Source organism: Oryctolagus cuniculus, chromosome 11 (genome assembly GCF_051225735.1).
Source record: "Oryctolagus cuniculus isolate XC-2025 breed Fujian yellow rabbit chromosome 11, ASM5122573v1, whole genome shotgun sequence".
NCBI classification, from domain to species: domain Eukaryota; kingdom Metazoa; phylum Chordata; class Mammalia; order Lagomorpha; family Leporidae; genus Oryctolagus; species Oryctolagus cuniculus.
This window is the reverse complement of record NC_142877.1, coordinates 36,429,180-36,449,034: the sequence shown is the minus strand read 5'-3', so window position 1 is coordinate 36,449,034 and position 19,855 is coordinate 36,429,180. Positions and strand designations below refer to the sequence as shown.

The following is a 19,855-nucleotide window of genomic DNA, read 5'->3' as shown; positions in this document are numbered from 1 at the left end:
CAAGAACAGGCAGGTTCAATGCTTTGACATCTGCTGAAGCAATTGATGACAATGGTGGAGTGCATGCAGAGGAAAGATCAGATGGTGAGCCAGGAAGCAGAAAGAGAGGCTAGGTCCTTTTCAGGCTTTATGACCAACTCTCTTGAGAATTGCCTTCCAAAGGCATTCCCTGTGACTTAAGTTCTTCTCATTAGACCAACCTCCCTAGCACCATAATTGGTTCAAGTTTCCACCCTTGCAGTACCATTAGCTTATGACCTTGGGGATTTAAATGCATGAGTTTGGGGACCAAATCTTATTCAAATCACAAGAAGATGCCAATTCAACATAAAAAAAGAAAACCACATTTGTTGAAATCTATAGCTCAGTATTTAAATCCATTTTATTTTAGGAAATATTTTATGGTACTATGGGAGGGATTATGATTTAAACATTAGTAAGATACTATTCTAAAGATCAGATATATAGGTGATAAACTAATAAAAATTCAGAAATGGGACTGGCATTTGACAAAATAGTTAAAATGCTATTTAAAATACTCATGTCCAATAACAGTGTGCCCGACTTTAATTCCCACCCCTGATTCCCAATTCTAACTCCCTGCCAATGCAATGGGAAGCAGCAAGTGATGGCTCAAGTAGTTGGATCCCTGCCACTTGGGTGGAAGACCTGGATTATGTTCCCAGCTCTTGGTTCCACCCCAAGTCAGATCCAGCTGTTGTGAGCATTTGGGGAGTGAGCAAATGGATGGGAACTCTCTCTCTGTTTCTTGTTGTCTCTGTCTCTACGTGGGTGTATATGTGTGTCTGTCTCTCTGCCTGTCAAATAAATAACTAAATAAACTTGTATACAATCACACAGATATTAGGCATTAGAAATGTTGTGGCAGTTTTGATGTTCTTCAAAACATAAGCTCTTTCTACTTTCCCTCACACTTGCTTCCCTCAATCACCAGAGCAAAATCTTCTCCCAAATAGCTATACCAATTGAAACAGAATCAGTGCTATAATAGTAGGAATCTGAAGTGAAGTGAAAGTGCAACATGGTCTGAGCTTGCCATAGTTTTCAGGGCCTCTGTTGGGAATACTGATTAGAAGGTTGACTTGAGTTTGACTGAGTGAAACGATTCTTGTATAAGAAAGTGGTTACTAGGGGGCACCACTCCAGATCTTCAAATCTAAGGAGACCTGATGATCTCTGGTTTAACAAGGTCAACAGTTGTAATACAGCAGAACGTGAGAAAACGACTTCTTGGCAGGACAATCATTGTCATGCTGTAGTGCCATCTAGTTGACTCAAAGGATAATGAAAACAGGATCTACACTATGGATTGGGGTTGCAGACATGATTATAAGGTTATGTTAGAATAGGCATTTCCTATTTTGTTCTTTTCTGTGCTGTTAACACCCTGAAAAAAATTTCCAGTACATGTGGTCATTGGGTTAGTCAGTTTTTGTTGTTATAAGATATTTATGAAAGAATGTTTATTTTAGGTCACAGTTTTGGAGACTCCCAGTCCAAGATTGGATGGGCCCATTTATTTGGTGTCTGAAAAGGCAGCAGTTGGTGGAATGAATGCAGAGGATGGTTCACATGATGAGAAAGGAAGCTGAGAGACACACATAACTCATCCCATGTCCATGTTGTCTCTTTTTATAAGACCACCTTGATTTGATCATGGGGACCACAGACTAGTGAATCAATCTAATCTAATCATTTCTCAAAGGCCTCACCTGTAGGCACCATAATTGGAGCAAACCATTGCCCTGTTAAGTGTGACATTGGGACTTAAATATCTGCATGAACTATAGCTCTGACTGTAGCAGTCATGATGTAAATATTTGTTGAATATGAAAACGAATATACAAACTAATAAAAGCAGCACTCCCAGGATTAAACCATTGCAAGTTCATGGAACAGTGAGAAACTTCAGACATTTTCCTGACCCATATTGTTACAGGAGAGAAAAAACCTCCAACTCTACTGGTCCATGAAATCTCACTGATTCAGAGACTAGCAGCTGACTCTAAGCATAGCCTGTAAAATACTAGGCAAATAAGTGTTTATGTTGTTGGAAATGTGAAACTTCCATTTCAAGCAAGTTCTGTAGTGATAGCTATTAAAGATTTAGACCTTATTTGGTTAAACTGAGATTATAGATAGGAGGTTATTGTTGCTATCAACTATGTAACTGCTATTTATTCAAAGTGAAACTGCAGACCAGTAGCAAGAGTGCCACCTGATTCTTTGGTAGTAATTCAGATCTTTAGGATATCCCCCAGATCCCTTGAATGAGGACTTCTAACATCCAGAAATCTGTTTTTTAATAATGAGCCTTCTATATAATTCTATGTGTGCTAATGTTTAGGAAGCACTGTATTGAAAGAGACTAAAGGGGCCGACACTGTGGCTCATCAGGTTAAAGCCCTGCCCTGTGGCGTCAGCATCCCATATGTGTGCTGGTTCGAGTCCCAGATGCTCCATTTCTGATCCAGCTCCCTGCTAATGTGCCTAAGAAAGCAGTGGAGGATGGCCCAAGCCCTTGGGCTCCTGTATCCATGTGGGAGACCTGGAAGAATCTACTGGCTCCTGGCTTCAGAACGTCTCAGCTCTGGCCATTGCAGCCAACTGGGGGTAGTGAACCAGTGGATGGAAGACCTCTCTCTCTCTCTCTGTGTCTCTCCATCTCTCTATAACTCTTTTAAATAACTAAAATAAATCATTTTTTTAAAAAAAGGGACTAAAGAGGTCTCATGATATGGTGAATAATATGCCAAGTTCCCTGGACTTTTCTCTGCTATCAAGGGGTCGTCAAAAAGTAAATGGAAAATGCATGTTATGAAAAAACTACGGATTTCAAAATTTTGCACTAAAATAAGATGATTTTGATTTCCAACAGAGTTTTGTAAGTACCTTGTGGATTAATGTAGAAAATAAACCTTTTAGTCCCTTTATAAACATTTTCACTGATTCATTATTTTGAAATCTGAAATGCATTCAAAACCATCATTTTAAACTACGCTACATTATATACTAGCATGGTTAATGAGTTAAACGCATAACTGGCTACAGTCTCAAAATTTTGTGGAGATTTTTATTAATAGGATGGATATGGCATAAAACCTTATGCTATTGCATTATCATATGGCCTGAAATTGTTCATCCACAGCACACATGTTGAATTTTTGACTAAGGAATAAAGGGCAACTGACACATATAACAACAGATTGTAAACATGTTTGTGGTCACTGTTAGTAGAGTCTGTCTCCTTACATTACTTGAATTGTACAAAAAATAATGGTTCAGAACGTGGGTTTGGGGACAAGAAAGAACTGGTGGTAACTTCTATTTTTTTAAAAACTAAGAGATGTTCAGCAAATTCATCTCTCTAGTGTCAGTTTATTTATCTATAAAATAAATCATGTAACTGCATTTACCTTCTAAGATTGTTGAAAAAATTCAAACAGGGAACTCATATAATATATAGGACTACACCCTTTTCATTCTAAGTGTTCAATAAATGCTGCTTTGTTTCATCATTTTTATTCCAACTACAATAAATATTAATATATTTGTATTATTATTAGAAAATTTCAATTATATGATAGACTAGTTAGAATTAATGGCACAATGATTTTTTTTTTAAATCAGAACACAGATGTTGATCACTATAATGCAAAAATTATGTATCCTTAAATTCTGTGAATCAAATTTTGTGTTCTTCAAATAGTTTAAACAGAGGTGTTTTACTATCCCCTTTGGGTTCAACAACATTTGTGACACAGTGTGACACAGGAGCTCAAACTGAAATAACTAATAAAAATTTCCTGCATGAAAAATGACATAGGAAATATTTGTTAATGAGTAGGTGAATGTTATATATCCCTGAGAAGAAATAGCCCATGGCTCAAAGAAATGGCTTTGTAAAACTTGATGTACTCTTTGAAAATACTTTCTTTCAGTCTCCAAGTTCTAAGGGAATGATTTGCGTGCACAGTGGAAAAAAGGCATAAGCCACGAAAGGAGAAAGATTAACACAACCGGACTGCTTTTTTCTGCTTCCTTCTCACAAGTGTCGCTGATAGCTTAAGATAGAAGGCAGATGTTGTAGCCACAACTAAGAAATAGAATCATTTTAGGCCTCAGGCAATCCTTCTATCAGAAAGGGTGAAAGTTGGCACCAAGAATTTCAAAGTGGAGAAAGGTCTTTGGGGTAAAGAAAGAAATTGCATCCCTGTAAAGAGGAAAGAGGATAGAAGTCAAATTCACATTTGTTTGTTTTCTCATGAGAAATGTGTTGCAGATTGTCCCAGAAAGGAGACTGATGTTTTTCCCTCCTAATTTGCATTATATGAAATCCCTGCCTTTTTATTATTGAGATGTATATGAGGAGCCCATGCCGCAGCTCACTAGGCTAATCCTCCGCCTTGTGGCGCCAGCACACCGGGTTCTAGTCCTGGTCGGGGCACCAGATTCTGTCCCGGTTTCCCCTCTTCCAGGCCAGCTCTCTGCTGTGGCCAGGGAGTGCAGTGGAGGATGGCCCAAGTGCTTGGGCCCTGCACCCATGGGAGACCAGGAGAAGCACCTGGCTCCTGCCATCGGATCAGCGCAGTGCACTGGCCGCAGCGTGCTGGCCACGGTGGCCATTGGAGGGTGAACCAACGGCAAAAGGAAGACCTTCCTCTCTGTCTCTCTCTCTCACTGTCCACTCTACCTGTCAAAAAAAAAAAGTAAAAAAATAATAAATAAAAAAAGAGATGTATATGAGGGGTCTTCAAAAAGTTAATGGAAAAATGCATATTATGAAAAAAAAACTATGGATTTCAAAATTTTTGCACTAAAATAACACTATCTTAATTGCATTTCCCACAGAGTTTAAGAAGTATTTTGGGCATTAATATAGAAAATAAACCTTTTAGTGCCTTTATAAACATTTGCACTGATTCATTATTTTGAAATTTGAAATGCATCCAAAAAACATCATTTTCAACTACACTATGATGCAGTAGCAAGGTTAATGAGTTAAACACATAACTGGCTACAGTCTCAAATTTTGTGGAGATTTTTATTGATAGGGTGGATATGGAATAAAGCCCTATGGTCCAGTATTACCTATTAGAGTTTAATCTAGAAGATAGAAATATTAGAAAGGATGGTCTAATAATCTCAAAAGGCCTTCTGCCAATTTTCTTAACTGTAAGGCCATTTTTGAAAATGATCTACCCCTGGGTACCATATGTTCAGAACATCAGTATTTTATTTCTCTAAAGTCATTTCTTGGCAAACCGCCCTCTTAATCTCTCTCTAGTGATGACAATGGAAAGGTTTTTTGATTTAGGTTGTTTGTCTGAGCCTTTATTTAGGGAACTTTCTGTATTCTTTGAGTGGGAGGCAGGAGGTGATGGTTTTCTAAACAACTATCATTTAGAATTCTAATGATTTCATTTAAAGTTTTTGTAAATAATTATTAACAATCATGTAACACTACTATATAACCGTTTTAAGTTTAACAGAATCTATTTATTGCAATATGTCATGCAAATAAGTTTATGTATATACCAAGCCTTATATCAAAGTCATATTTTTTTGGCATCAACATACTTTGTCATGCCCATATATGTTCAACCTTGAAGAGCCTCCAGATACTGCCTTTAAAGGCTTCCACTCTCCGGAGTTTGGAGGAAGATTTCAAAGCTCTTTGTGGTACACTTAAGGAGCTGCTAAGGAATAGGCCAGGCCTTCCTGGTGACCACAGCTTCAGTTGTTAATCTTCAGTTTCATTAGGAATAGCTGTTAGTAGAAGAAAGCAGAGTTGGATTCATTCAGGAGATTATTTAACCTAAACTTTAAATGATTTTATATCCTTTTTTGATAATTTGTCATTCTGTGTAACTAGTTTAGATAGAATAGGCAAAAATTTACCAAGTTTTATAAGATCTGAGAGAAACCAACATGTTCACTCCACAAAATGGAAAATTCAGGAAGAAAAAAAGTCAGAGATTGAGACACAGAAACAGATAGGCAGGGAAGGAGGGAGAGAGATTGTCCTACAGGCTCTGAATCTTTATATAGATTACATCTCTGCTTCCTCTACTACATTTACGAGGTGGCCATGAAAACACGCCTCTCAGATTTCTGTGTGTTCCCAGACTATACCTTCTGGGGACTGTTCCCAAACAAGGAGTGAAAACAGAAGAGAGATTTAAAGAAGCTCTCACCAAGATTTGTGACTGCTCTGATGAGTGAATTTTAGCTTGAAGACTCAGCTGGCAGGCAGAATAATGACATCTTGATGTCCACAGCCCCACCTCCAGGGCCTGTAACTATGTTACTTTACATAGCAAAAAAGGATTTTGCAAATGATCTTCAGATAGGAAGATTATTTTGGACTACACCACGCATCAAAAGATGATTACAAGTATCCTAATAAGAGGTAAGTTAGAGGGTCAAAGTCAGGAAAAGCAGATGTGGTGACAGAGGCAGAGGTCAGAGATGGGGGAAGGAAGGTAGATTGGAAGACTCTGCACTAATGAAGGTGAAGATGGAGGAATCACAAACTCAGGAATACAGGTGGGGCTTAGAAGCTGGAAGACAAGGAAATTTATTCTTTACTAGCACTTCCAGAAGGAGGGCAGCCCTACTAAATCCTTCATTTGAGGACTTTCGATTGATCTTACATAATACATTTGTATTGTTTTAAGTCACTAAATTTGTGACCATTTGTTACCATAATTATAGAAAACAAATACAGGGGCCACTGTGGCATAGCAGGTAAAGCCGCTGCCTGCAGTGCCGGCATCCCATATGGGCACTGGTTTGTGTCCCTGCTGCTCCAATTCCAATCAGCTCTCTGCTACTGCCTGGGAAAGCAGTAGAAGATGACCCAAGTCTTGGGCCCCTGCACCCACATGGGAGACCTGAAGAAGCTCCTGGCTCCTGGCTTTGGATAGGCGCAGCTGTTGCAGCCAATTTGGGAGTGAATCAGCGAATGGGAGACCTCTCTCTCTCTCTTTCTCTCTCTCTGTCTCTCTCTCTCTCTGTCTGTCTCTGTCTCTCCTTCTTTCTCTGTGTAACTCTGACTTTCAAATAAATAAGTAAATCTTTAAAAAAAAATACAGACTTCCTATTGTCTTGGGAAATACCTACAGATAGACTTTTTCTACTGAATTTTCATTTCTTCCCTCTTTTCTTAGCTGGGACTGCTGGCTCTCACAGTCTCTCTTATATCTTCCTGATTTTCCCTCACAGCAATTTCTGCTATTGAGTTTATGGATATTTAATCCCATTTTGATGTCTGCTTCTTGGAGGACCTAGATTAATACACTTCATAAACTTAATTTGATGATTAAAGGCTATTAAGATATCTGTCACAGGCTAAGTGTTCAAAGCTGTTAGCCATTGTGATGATTAGCTACAGTGGCACTATAGGGCAAAATGCAGGTAACTATCCCTCAGATAAAAACTTGGAAAGCCTCATAGCTTACTTGATTATACTCAAGCAATTGAATTTTCTCCAGCCATTTTGGTCCTTTATGCTATCTCATTGTAGTAGTTAGCGCATCCTTCCCAACATCACAATCAACTACACAGTTCAGAGTTAATGGTATGCTTGCTCAGAGCTGATCTAGATGGGCTGACAAGTCTAATTTGGAAGATCAGAGTTAGGAAGCACGCTGCTGTTAAACATCAAGGCCATGACCTGTAATCAAGCAAGAAGTCTAGTATGTTCTAGTCCATCTGCTCCAGTTCTTGATATTTCTATAGTTGGTTTCAAACTAAGTGGGGAGGAGAATGATTTTGAAAGGATATTAGAGGAAAATAATGAAATTCCTATCTGTTGTTGCCTCATGAGTTCTTCTTAATCAATATTATTATTAATGTGATAGGAGTAACATCATATACTAGAACTAAAATAATGGAATAGTCAATGAATGTTACTGAAAAACTGGTTACACATATGAGAAACCATGAATTAGCTGACACCATACACAAAAATCAACTGCAGCTGGATTAAATAACTTAAATATGAAAAGTAAAATTGTAGTAAACATAGAAGAAAATATGAATAAATGTATTTATGTAATCAGAGTGGGAAGATTTCTTATTAAAGATATAAAAGATAAAAAATTAAAGTAAATGTTGATAAAATAAGTGTAACTGATATCGATTGCAAGTTCTTCCTATTCTGGCATGACTTCTGCTTGCAGTACTATTGTTGACACTTTATTTATCAAGAGGTAGGATTCTATCACTTTGTATCTCTAATTTTGGCCAGTCTTATGGCTTGCTTAACAAATAAAAAGCAGTGGCATTTATGTTGTTGACTTCCAAGGTGAGGATTCAAGAGACATGAGCCTTGTACATCCACCCTTTTTGAATCAATCTGCCAAGTGAAGAAACTTGAGCAAGCCAGGGGAGAAATTACATGGAAGAGAGGCCCAATCCAAAAGTTACAACCAACTACTGAACATATGAGTGAACCCGTGGGACCAACTGTTCCCTGAGCAGACCTCCAAATGACCACAAACACAAGAGAGAGAACAGCCCAAACCACAGAGATCAGAGATGAGCTCTGCTAGGATCATCAGTTCACAGATGGAGCAAACTTATGTTTGCTACTGAATCTTGGAGTATTCTATTTGCAACAATATAGAACTGATGTAATAAATAAAAACTTTCATGTTCCAGAAGACATTACAGAAAAGAAAAGTCACAGCCTAAAGCAATATTTGAATGAGATTGTCCAAGACTATCTATGAAGATATGTAAAAAATATCAGCAACTCAGTAAGAAAAGATTAAACAATTTAAACTTCAAGAAAGCGCATTGATAAGTAATTCATAGACAAGAAAAAAGTAAGATCCAATTAATATGTGAAAAGTTGCCTGTTTTAGTTTTAAAACAAGTATGAAAGCTGGCGCCGTGGCTCACGAGGCTAATCCTCCACCTGCGGCGCCAGCACCCTGGGTTCTAGTCCTGGTTGGGGCGCTGGTTCTGTCCTGGTTGCTCCTCTTCCAGTCCAGCTCTCTGCTGTGGCCCGGGAGTGCAGTGGAGGATGGCCCAAGTGCTTGGACCCTGCACCCACATGGCAGACCAGGAGGAAGCACCTGCCTCCTGGCTTCGGATCGGTGCAGCACACCAGCTGCAACGCGCCAGCCTTAGCGGCCACTTGGGGGGTGAACCAACGGCAAAGGAAGATCTTTCTGTCTCTCTCTCTCTCTCTCTCTCTCACTGTCTAACTCTGTGTGTCCAAAAAATAAAAGATTTATTTTTTAAAAAAACTAAAACAAGTATGAAAAGTAAAACTAAAACCTAACTGTTCAGTAAAAAATAGACTATGGCAATTTTCTCAAAGATGTTATAACTTATATAAGTTATATTTATAAATTTATAAGTTATGTGAATAACATATAAGTTATTTCTGATACAAGCCTATACAGAATAATTATGAGCAGGTCTGGTAAGTAGTATAAGCTTGTCATTGATTTGGAAGAAGGAAAACATAAAAGAAATGGGATGAAGGGTGAATATTTTACACTTTGCAGCTTAAATTGTCTAGTGGGAACAAAATTTCCAACAATTTATTCTATATAAGTTCTGTCCACTGAGTTATTTGATAATTACACTTATACATAAGATAAACAATTCAAGTTAGAAAAAAACACATTTTACTTAGTTTATTGAGAGGTCACAGATACTTGGAAAGGCATTGAGATACAGTATTGTAACAGCTGCTAACTTTCCAATCCTCTAATCCCAGGTTCAGACAGAACTTTCCTGATTACTCATCAAAAAATTCAGGTTGATAGCATGATGGGGATTAATTGAAAATCTTTGATGGAGATAAAAAATAAAATGGATTTTTATCAATATCTAGAAAGCTATTGATATCAGTTGATTCACTGGGCTCTGGTCCAGAAAGCCACTTCCTTGACTTTTGTTTGCTGTGTGTGGATATAAATATACATGAAAGTAGTTTAAAGATGTTTATTTCTATGGGTGACTGACATAACTAACAGCTTTGAAAGCTGACAGTGTGGAAAACATGTCTCTCTTTTCTATTTTCCATACCAATAAAAAAGAAGCAATCAAATTTTTTCTCCTGAAGATGAGCAAGAGATCTCATAAAGAAAAAACGATGAAGCATTTGATGCAAATATATGAGATTATCTTTCATGCATTTTCAACCAGAGTTAGAGAAGTAGACTTTCATAAATTAGAGCCATTTTCTAATTTTAAGTAAGCATTCTTATTCAAGGCAGCAGGGAGCTGGGAAGAAAGATAGCGATGCATTTGGTGGGCAGATGCACACTGGAAAACTCAAGTGAGTCAGCTTTTACTATGGAACGGAACCAAGAGATATTCAGTGATTTCAGAAGATGGAGAGTGAGTTTGTGTTAGGACTAAGCTCCCTTCAACCATTCTGATCTATGTGGGAAGCAGTACATCATCAAATCCCATGCACATGAATCCCTATCTAATACCGCACTGCTTCACATATGGGTCCACAGAAGAAAACAAGAAGGATCTTCAAAAATTTCATGGAAAATTTGTATTATGAAAAAAAACTGCACAGATTTCAAAATGTTTTGCACCAAAATTAACTTATATTTTTAATCCATTTTCCATGAACTCTCAAATCCCTACATATAAGTAAAAAAAAAAAAAAAAGTGTATACTCAATCCTCCAGACTCTTAATAGGGGAAAGCAGAGAGAGGAGCAGAATCTGAAAAATTGAAACTAGTGGTGGGGCCGGCGCAGTGGTGCATAAGGTAATCCTCTGCCTGTTTTGCCGGGATCCCATATGGACACCGGTTCTAGTCCCAGTTGCTCCTCTTCCAGTCCAGCTCTGCTGTGGCCCGGGAAGGCAGTGGAGGATGGCCCAAGTGCTTGGGTGCCTGCCACCGCATGGGAGACCGGGAAAGAAGCTCCTGGTTCCTGGCTTTGGATCAGCGTAGTTCCAGCCATGGCGGCCATTTGGGGAGTGAGTCAACGGAAGGAAGACCTTTCTCTCTGTCTCTCTCTCACTGTCTGTAACTCTACCTGTCAAATAAATAAATAAAAATCTTAAAAAAAAATAGAAACTAGTGGTGTCTGAATTTACTTTGAGCAAAGTTAAATTTTTGTATAACATTGAGTAATCCAAAGGTAAGCGTAATTGCAGAAAAATGAAGTTCTTTGATTTTATAAACTGTTGCATTACCATGTTGAGTGAGGAAAGCAAACAGGAGAAGATAATGAAGAGCTAAAGTTGTGGTTTGGTTGAATTTCAGTCTCCCTGGATCACAAGCATTTCTGTGAAGGGTGAATGATGCCACAGACTGCTTTGAAGCAAGGTGGCTGGGATTTTGCTCCCTGCTGCAGTCAATCATTAGCTATCTTTGAGGTACGGATAGAGGAGGGTGATGTCTTGGGATAGCAATTCCCATCAGGTAAAAGTAATTCTCTGAGAAAGGAGCGGCTGGGAGCCTTAGCAAGTAACACTTAGTAGCAGCTGTGGAACAGGGCCTTGGCTTGAGAAGGGACACCTGGTGGCCATCAGCGCCGTCTCACATGTTCTGATAAATCAGTTTGGTTTTCTCCACTCCTCAACCCGTAGAATCCCACGATAGGGAAGGAAAATCTCAAGGCCTTTCATATATTTTTAAAAAGTCAACTCTCTTCTTGTTCTCAATTCTTATTCCTCTCACAATTTCCACTAAATCTAGCCCAGGAAATTGCTTTTGCATTCTCGTGCATTCCTCCCTATGCTCCAGCTTGTGGTTAAATGTTATGCTCTGAATCCTCCAGCCTCTTTGGTTCTTAATATTCAAAAGCAGGCTTTGGACTCAAAAGACCCATTTTTCTCTCAGAAACCATAGCTCTTACAATCAAATAGCTCTGCTTTCAATACTACAGTCTCTACCATCCATTAAGAAAAGTTCCAACCTGAAACTAATTTTCTTTTTCAAAAAGCTCAACTCTATTTGCCATCTTTTTCAGGCAATGAATTCCATTCCTTGAATGAGTCAAGAGATACCAAAAGATAGCTGATTGCATGGTACCAAACAATATTTAGTAATTATTTCTGGAAACTAGTTTGCATGAGGAAAAAAAATTGGGTTGTTATACTTTGGTATTGTTTGAGTGAATTTATAATGAGTACAATTGAAAAAGAAAATGGGTTAATAAAAAGAGAAAGCCAGAGGGTTTGTAAGCCAAAAGGCCTACAAATAGGATAAAATTTATAGGAGGTATATTCTGGGCCATATGACTTCAATGCCATAATTGCAATGAGACCCTGAGATTATTCCACGTTGAGTTATGTGAGTTGGTGGACATCTACTCTCCTCCAAATCAAAAGATGAATGTGGCATTGAAATAAAAAGCCTGCAAAATGCGCTCTCCTTCTGATTCAAGGTAAATGGTAAAAACTTAATAATCAGCAATAAAACCTAAAGACAAGACTATACCAAGTCAGAAAATAAGAAGCTACCAATGATATATAGGAGAGTATAGGGACCATAGACACTCTGTTTGGTGGTATACAAGCTCTGCATAGAATCTTCACTTATACTGAAAAGATATCTTAAGAAAGAAGGGGGGAGTAAAATAGTCGCAGGGACGGTTTACTTTAAATTCATAGAATATTTCTGGAAAAATACTAGAAACTCTTTGAACAGGAAATAACTTACCATCGGGGCCAGCGCTGTGGCACATTGGGTTAAAGCCCCAGCCGTCAGTGTCAGCATCCCATATGGGCACCAATTCGAGTCCCAGCTGCTCCTCTTTGATTCAGCTCTCTGCTATGGCCTGGAAAGGCAGTGGTAAAGGGCTCAAGTCCTTGGGCCCCTGCAACCGCATGGGAGACCCAGAAGAAGCTCCAGGCTCTTGGCTTTGGATCAGCTCTGCTCTGGCCACTGTGGTCATTTGGGGAGTGAACCAGTGGAATGGAAGACCTCTTTCTCTCTGGCTCTACCTCTCTCTGTAACTCTTTCAAAGAAATAAAATAATTCTTTTTTTTTTTTTTTTTTGACAGACAGAGTTAGAGAGAGAGAGACAGAGAGAAAGGTCTTCCTTTTTCCGTTGGTTCACCCCTCAAATGGCCGCTACGGCCGGCGCACTGCACTGATCTGAAGCCAGGAGCCAGGTGCTTCTCCTGGTCTCCCATGTGGTGCAGGGCTCAAGCACTTGGGCCATCCTCCACTGCTTTTCCCGGGCCACAGCAGAGAGCTGGACTGGAAGAGGAGCAACCGGGACAGAACTGGCGTCCCAACCGAGACTAGAACCGAGATGCCACTGCCGCAGGCAGAGGATTAGCCAAGTGAGCCACGGTACCGGCCAAAATAATTCTTTAAAAAAAAAAAAGAAAGAAATAACTTACCGTCAAATGAAAGATTTAGTTTTCATTAATGGAGTCAGCAAAATTGGAATTAAAGAATAAATGGAATTAGTTAAGAAATGAAGAATGTGATGCTTTAATCTTGGTTGTTGACATGGAATTTTGATTACAAGTAGGGGCATCCTAGATTTAGTTTCTCATGGGGAGGGTAAAGTCTTATGTTTCTTCCATTATGACTGGAACATTGTAGATCAATAAGTAGATTATCATTAACCTTAGTAAAATATTTTCATAACATGGACTTCAGAAGTGTCCTGAGCAACTTGGAATTTAGGATTGGTATTTTAAGGGGAGAGAGCTGTTGAAGAGTCCAGTAAATAAGAGACACTTTATTATAATCCATTCTGATTGGGAACTCACTGGAAGATAGTCTAAGCAACTGCGCACCTGGGTGTCAACATATCAGTTAGACTTCAGATAATAACACATTATCTAGATGTCTAGAAATAATGGGTCATCTTACTATTGAACCACAGAAATCACATACCAAGCAGCCATAGGCATCTCAGGACTCTCACAGATTTCCATACCATAGCTGTATCTCTGTCAGACTTTCTCATGAGGAAGTAAACCAAAATATTGTTTATGTAGGAAAACTAGCTCTCAAATAGAAGAGAAGGGACACAACCAAGCTCTGCATATCCAGTTTTACTTCAAACTCACCATGTGATGTCATTCTACTTTCCCCCAGTAAGGCAAGTCAGAGTCCACTAAGTATGTTCAGGAAACTAAATATCTTAGTGGAAACCAGAGGAGAGAAGGGCAACTTTTGTTTTAAGTATGGGTTTTTAAATAGTCATTTATGTTGATTTATTTGGAAGGTATTTGGGAAGAAAGAGACAGAAACAGAGAGAGATCTCCCACCTGATGCTGCTTCACTTCCAAATGCCCACAACAGTCAGGATTTGGCCAAGTCAAAACTAAGAGCCTGGAAATCAACCTTGGTTTCCCATTTGGGTGGCAGGGACTTGAGTATTTTAGTAATAATCTGCTAATTCCCAGGATGCATTCAAAGAAATTAGATAGGAAGCAGAGGAGCCAGGACTTGAACCAGCATTCCAAAGGGGTCCAGACATCCCAAGTGACTGTTTAGTCCACTGTGCCACATCACTTACCCCTAGAACAAATGTTTTGTTCCTAACCATAATGTCCAAACTATTGCAAGATTCTATGTGTTACTGCAACAGTTTTTAAAACTGGCACATAAGCTTCGCAGTCATTGGACTCAATGAATTTTGCTTTGATTTGATGATATCAGTAAAAGTCAAGAAGTTCTTATATCTCCACTTGTCTGCTCTACATTGAAAGATTTTAAAATTCTATGCTGGGGCCGGCACTGTGGCATAGTGGGTAAAGCTACTGTCTGCAGTACTGCCATCCTATAAGGGCACTGGTTCAAATCCCGGCTGCTCCACTTCTGATCCAGCTCTCTGCTATGGCCTGCAAAAGCAGTAGAAGATGGCCCAAGTCCTTGCGTCCCTGCACCCACTTGGGAGATCTGGAAGAAGCTCCAAGCTCCTGGCTTCAGATCAGCACAGCTATGGCTGTTGCAGCCATCTGAGGAGTGAACCAGCCAGCAGATAGAAGACCTCTCTCTCTCTCCCTCTCTCTATCTGTAACTCTGCCTCTCAAATAAATAAATAAATCTTAAAAAAATTCCATTTCATTGTCCAGGGGCTACCTACTGCCTGATGTCTCATATGTTCTAGGAATTATTACTCCTGGCTAACAAGAGACAGAGTCCAGAGCTTCTTCACCGTTTCTTTGTCATAAGAAAGATGTTAAAATTTGTAGGAATGGTAATCATACATGCTGGTGAGTACTTCCAGTTTTCCTTCTTCTAGGCGCACTGAAGAACTATGGCTCTGGTGCCCTCAAGTTAAACGCTATTAGGTCACGTAAGTCAGTCATTGAAATATGAGAAGTGACATATGTCAACCTAGAGTGACATTTTCAGAACTAGTGTGTAGTTTACCAAGTTTCTTTTCGTGTGTTAAACACTAGTCACGTTCAAGATGATGGATGCTTTGAAAGCCTGCAACTCTTGTGTACAATTATGTGGATTATAGAGCTCAGCTGATACAATAAGAAATAAACTGTTAGAGTTTTAATCTACTTTGTCACTGATCATTGTAACTCCCCTCTCCCTGACTCATAAAGAGCATATACTGGGGTCAATAGAGGAGAATGATCCTGATTGGAGTTGACCACCCAGGGGCTCCCCATTCCTCGACTTACTCAGCTACCCTGATGAAGATCCAGGGTAGCAATGGCAGAGAAGCTTGTATTGATCACTGGTTCTGTCTTCTGAGTTACTGTGTTGATCTCATATTGTTGCCATGTACAAAATGACAGCTGAGCAGCTGTTGTCCACCAAAAGTGCCACTGTCACTAATCCCTGGAGAATTCCTGGATGCTGCTGCTGTGGCTGAGCCCATAGATTTCATCCCGTGTTATGAATCTCCTGTATTTGGAGAGCTGTTGTAGTCTGAAGGGCTCTATCTCCTCGGTAGAAAACAACTAGCCTGATGTCTCCTTGCCAAAGAAGTTGCTGGAAGCAATTCAGTTGATGTCTGGAGTAATTAAAGGCTCCATTGTTCTTTTCATTTATGGCATGCTATTAAACTATGTCAAACATGCTATATGCTATATTTTATAATGAAATAATCAAAAGCACTAACCACAGGATAAATTCCTAAATGACCCCATTTCTTCTGTCTTTCTCAAATCATGTGTTCAATTGAGACTGTTCTAGTAGGGTTAGGTAGTATTTGCCTGGAACTAGATCTTTCTATAAATTGAACATTAAGTGGAGGTTTTAGAACAACTCCAGGAACTCATTCTGATTGCCTGACAGTGGGTTGGTGGGACGAGGCACTGCCTGTACTACAACAGTAGAGCTTGTCCAAATCCAATCTCTGATGCCTCCCATTTTGTCCTCCCATTAAGAGAAACTAACTTCCTGTAAGCCCCTAAGAATTCCAGAGTCAAGCACTTGGATTTCCTAGAATTCTCCTCTATTAGTCAGTCTGAATGGATGTTATTTGTTATCTGAATACTTGTCTGGGTCTGGAAGATCCACTTCCAATGTGGCTCTCTCATATGACTCACAGGTAGGGAAAGCTGCCTCAGTTCTTATCCACACAAACCTTCCCACAGAATTCTGGAAAGGTCTTTCAACATAGGAACATACTCCTCCCAGGAGGGGTGCAAGATCAAGACAGAAACTGAATGCCTTCTAGGATTTAACCTCCGCTGTCATACACTGTGACTGCACCCCATTCTGTTTGCTAGAAGTGGCTTACAAAGCCTGGGAGTTCAAAGAGAGGAATGTTAGGCTTCTCATTTTGAAAGGAGGAGTGACAATTAGTAGACATATTTTACAACTGTCACATCATGTAAACACAGCTTATTGTGTGAATTCCAAATTTGAGAAGGGATAGTAGCAGGAATGAGGCAGAAGTATGCCTGTCTTGGAATGTACAGGAGTTTTTCCAAGGCTTGCTTTCTTTCTCTGTGAGGTAATGGAGGATAGAGGAGTATACACTTTTATTGTCTGACACTTAGATTTTATATGGACCAAATACATGATGAGATGGATGTTTCAGTATTGTCTTGTCCCCTCTTGCCTCTTACCCAAAAATCCATTTTAAAATTAATGTTTGTTTTCTAGGAATATTTGTAACTTGTTTAATGTTCTACTGATAAACATGTGACAAGTAGGGAGCACTGACACAGTAGTGACTTCCCAGCTCTAAAGCAGTGGCACTGACAGGATATGCAACTACTGTTCTTATCCTATTTGCCACTCTTGTCACCTTCTCCTCTCTTTCCTCAATGAATTGATTGCTGAGCAATTACTTTATTATATTCAGGGAAGGCAGAGCACCAGCTCAGTTTCTGCCTTTTGGGCATTTACTATCTGAATTTGATCCTTGTCATTTTCTGTATAGGTTTAAAACATAGATTCCTGGAAGCTCATCCATGCCTATCGAATTAAAATCTCATGGGTTGCCATTGGCAAATTGTACTTAGTAATTTTGAGGTTCGTTGTCTTTTTGTTTGGTAAAATTCAGTCCTTGTTTCCATGATGATGGTGTTTGATTTGCATTCTTTGAATCAATGAGACCCAAACTTCAGCAGCCATCAAATTACAGCATCCCATCCCCGGGATTTCTGATTCAGAAGGGCTGGACTGTGTCTAATAAGTGCCCAGATGCTGATCTTGTTGATTCAAGAATCATACTTTGAGAATTCACAATATAAATACTAATTCGTAATATTCTTCTAAGGTAGATGTGTCTTTGTTCTAAGTAGGTCTAGCTAAAATTCTCAGAGTCATAGAACTTTGGACATAAAGAACACACTGGAAATCATGGCAAACTCCTTTCTTTGATACTTGATTAAACAAAGTTTGTTCAATAGATTTTGAAGAACTTCCAGGAATCTACATTTAAAGTGAACAACACTGATTTCAGGGACCAACTTTAGACAGTAGATGCTTGAAAAGCAGAGACTGAGCTGTTGTTCTCTTTTCCCAGTACATGACACAGAATTATTGCTCAAGGATGAATTAATGGAGGAGAGAAAGAAAGGATAGGGATAATAAGAATGGTAAACAGAGCAGTGTAAATAGCTGCATATCATGTTAGTGTACACAAACTTGGTCTTGGTCATTTCAGGAAAGCAGTTGTAGAAGGAGATCACTTTTGTGACCCATAGTTCAACTTGTTATCCACTGATCATCCTACCAAAGCGCGTCTTTATATAGATGTTTCTGCAGACAAATTGTCATTTAATTAATTGCCCAGCTCTAATCAATAAAGGTTAAAGAGGATAATGAAATTAGAGGTTTCCATAAAGCAAATAAATAAGAACAAGAAGTCATTTGCCTCAGAGTTAAACATGATGTTGAAAGACTTGTTTTGCCTTTTGGGGTATCTTTAAATCATCAGAGGAGAAATTTCTTTTTATGAGGGATATTTTAAAAGGTACTGAAATGTGACACTCTTGTAAATAAAGGCTGTAGTTGTGGTTGCAGTTTTGCAATCAACTGCCAAGGAAAATACTAACATAGAAACTGATATTCTGAGGGTATATGGATAGTGTCATTTTAGATAAACACCCAGCATATGACCCCAAGAAGTAAGAATACAGAATAACTTTCTAAACTATGAGGCTGCACAGAATCAATGATGGTATCATGGCCATGTCCAGCTTGTTGCTGACTAAATAAAGAGAAGTTTGATTCATCACAGATGAGCAATAATTGTCTTTGCCACTAATTATTTATATTATAAGGCCATCTGTGATGTTTTCATGATTCCCAAAGAGAATGAACTCAACTTGAAAGGGAGGAAATCTTGCCAGTTTAGAAATGATGTCTAGAAGGGTTTGGAACCAAAAGGATTAGCAAGCAAAAGTATAGCTGCTTCCAGATGCCAAAGTTGAAATGGGACTGCATGAGTTCTAGGGCTCTGAGTTAGGTTGGATTCCTCAGAGGTAAACCCAGAGCTGGGGAGGCATGCTTAAGCCCTTTAAGGATCATGCTCCTAGGAGGATGCCACAAACAAAAGTAGAATCTCCAGATGGCAAGATTCATCTGACCCCAAAGGAGATTTAGGTACTAGAAAATCTTTAATATTTTATGTATTTATTTGGGAGATAGCTTTACAGACAGAAGAAGGAGCAACAGAGAAAAAGGTCTTCCATCTGCTGGTTCACTCTCTAGATGGCCACAATGGCCGGAGCTGAGACAATCTGAAACCAGGAGCCAGCAGCCTTCTCAGTCTCCCATGTGGGTTTAGGGGCCCAAGCACCTGGGCCATCTTCCTCTTCTTTCCCAGGCCTTAGCAGAGAGCTGAATCAGAAGAGGAGCAGCCAGGACTCGAACTGGTGCCCTTATGGCTTAGCCCACTATGCCACAGCACCAGCCTGGTACTAGAACTTCTACTGTAAAGTTGTTCTGCATCTGAGGAAGATACATTTTGATTCCTTCAACCTGTCAGTCATTGATCAAAGATTTCTTCAAGTACTTCTGATTTATGTCCAGATGCAGTGTACGCCAGTGGTCCCTAGAGAAGAGTCACAGGATCTGAGAGCTTGAAGTCAAAGGATATTCAAACTCGGGGAAAGGCACCCATGCCACAAGTCTTCCAGAGGGCCAATGTGTCTGCCTTAATCCCAAATGCTTCTTAGTTTTTAGGGTTATCCTAAGTAATAAAATCCAAATTTTTAAGGTAATCTGATTGCTAATTTACACATACATCATGTTCTTAATTACACTTTTACTGGTGATTGAATTAATATTTTCATCTCCATATAGTTGACCCTATATCTTTTTGGAATTGGAATTAGAGAGGAAAAGAAGGAGGTTGCTTGTGGTTTTTGTTTTGCTTTGCATAGTGCCTTAAATTACCCCAAATATGTATCAGAATCCTCTTACCTTTTGAGACCGCTGTAATGGAATAGAC

At 39.2% G+C, this 19,855-nt stretch overlaps 2 long non-coding RNA genes across 2 annotated transcripts in view; both read right to left on the bottom strand.

Annotated features, from left to right (window-relative positions):
- Window positions 1–12,944, bottom strand: part of LOC149123415 (uncharacterized) — a 29,433-nt gene extending 16,489 nt beyond the window's left edge. The window contains exon 1 of the long non-coding RNA XR_016217100.1: window positions 12,676–12,944. This is a non-coding gene — a long non-coding RNA (uncharacterized LOC149123415). The remainder of the gene's footprint in view (window positions 1–12,675) is intronic.
- LOC149123412 (uncharacterized) overlaps window positions 1–19,855 on the bottom strand; it is a 734,608-nt gene that overhangs the window by 417,518 nt on the left and 297,235 nt on the right. The window lies entirely within an intron of this gene.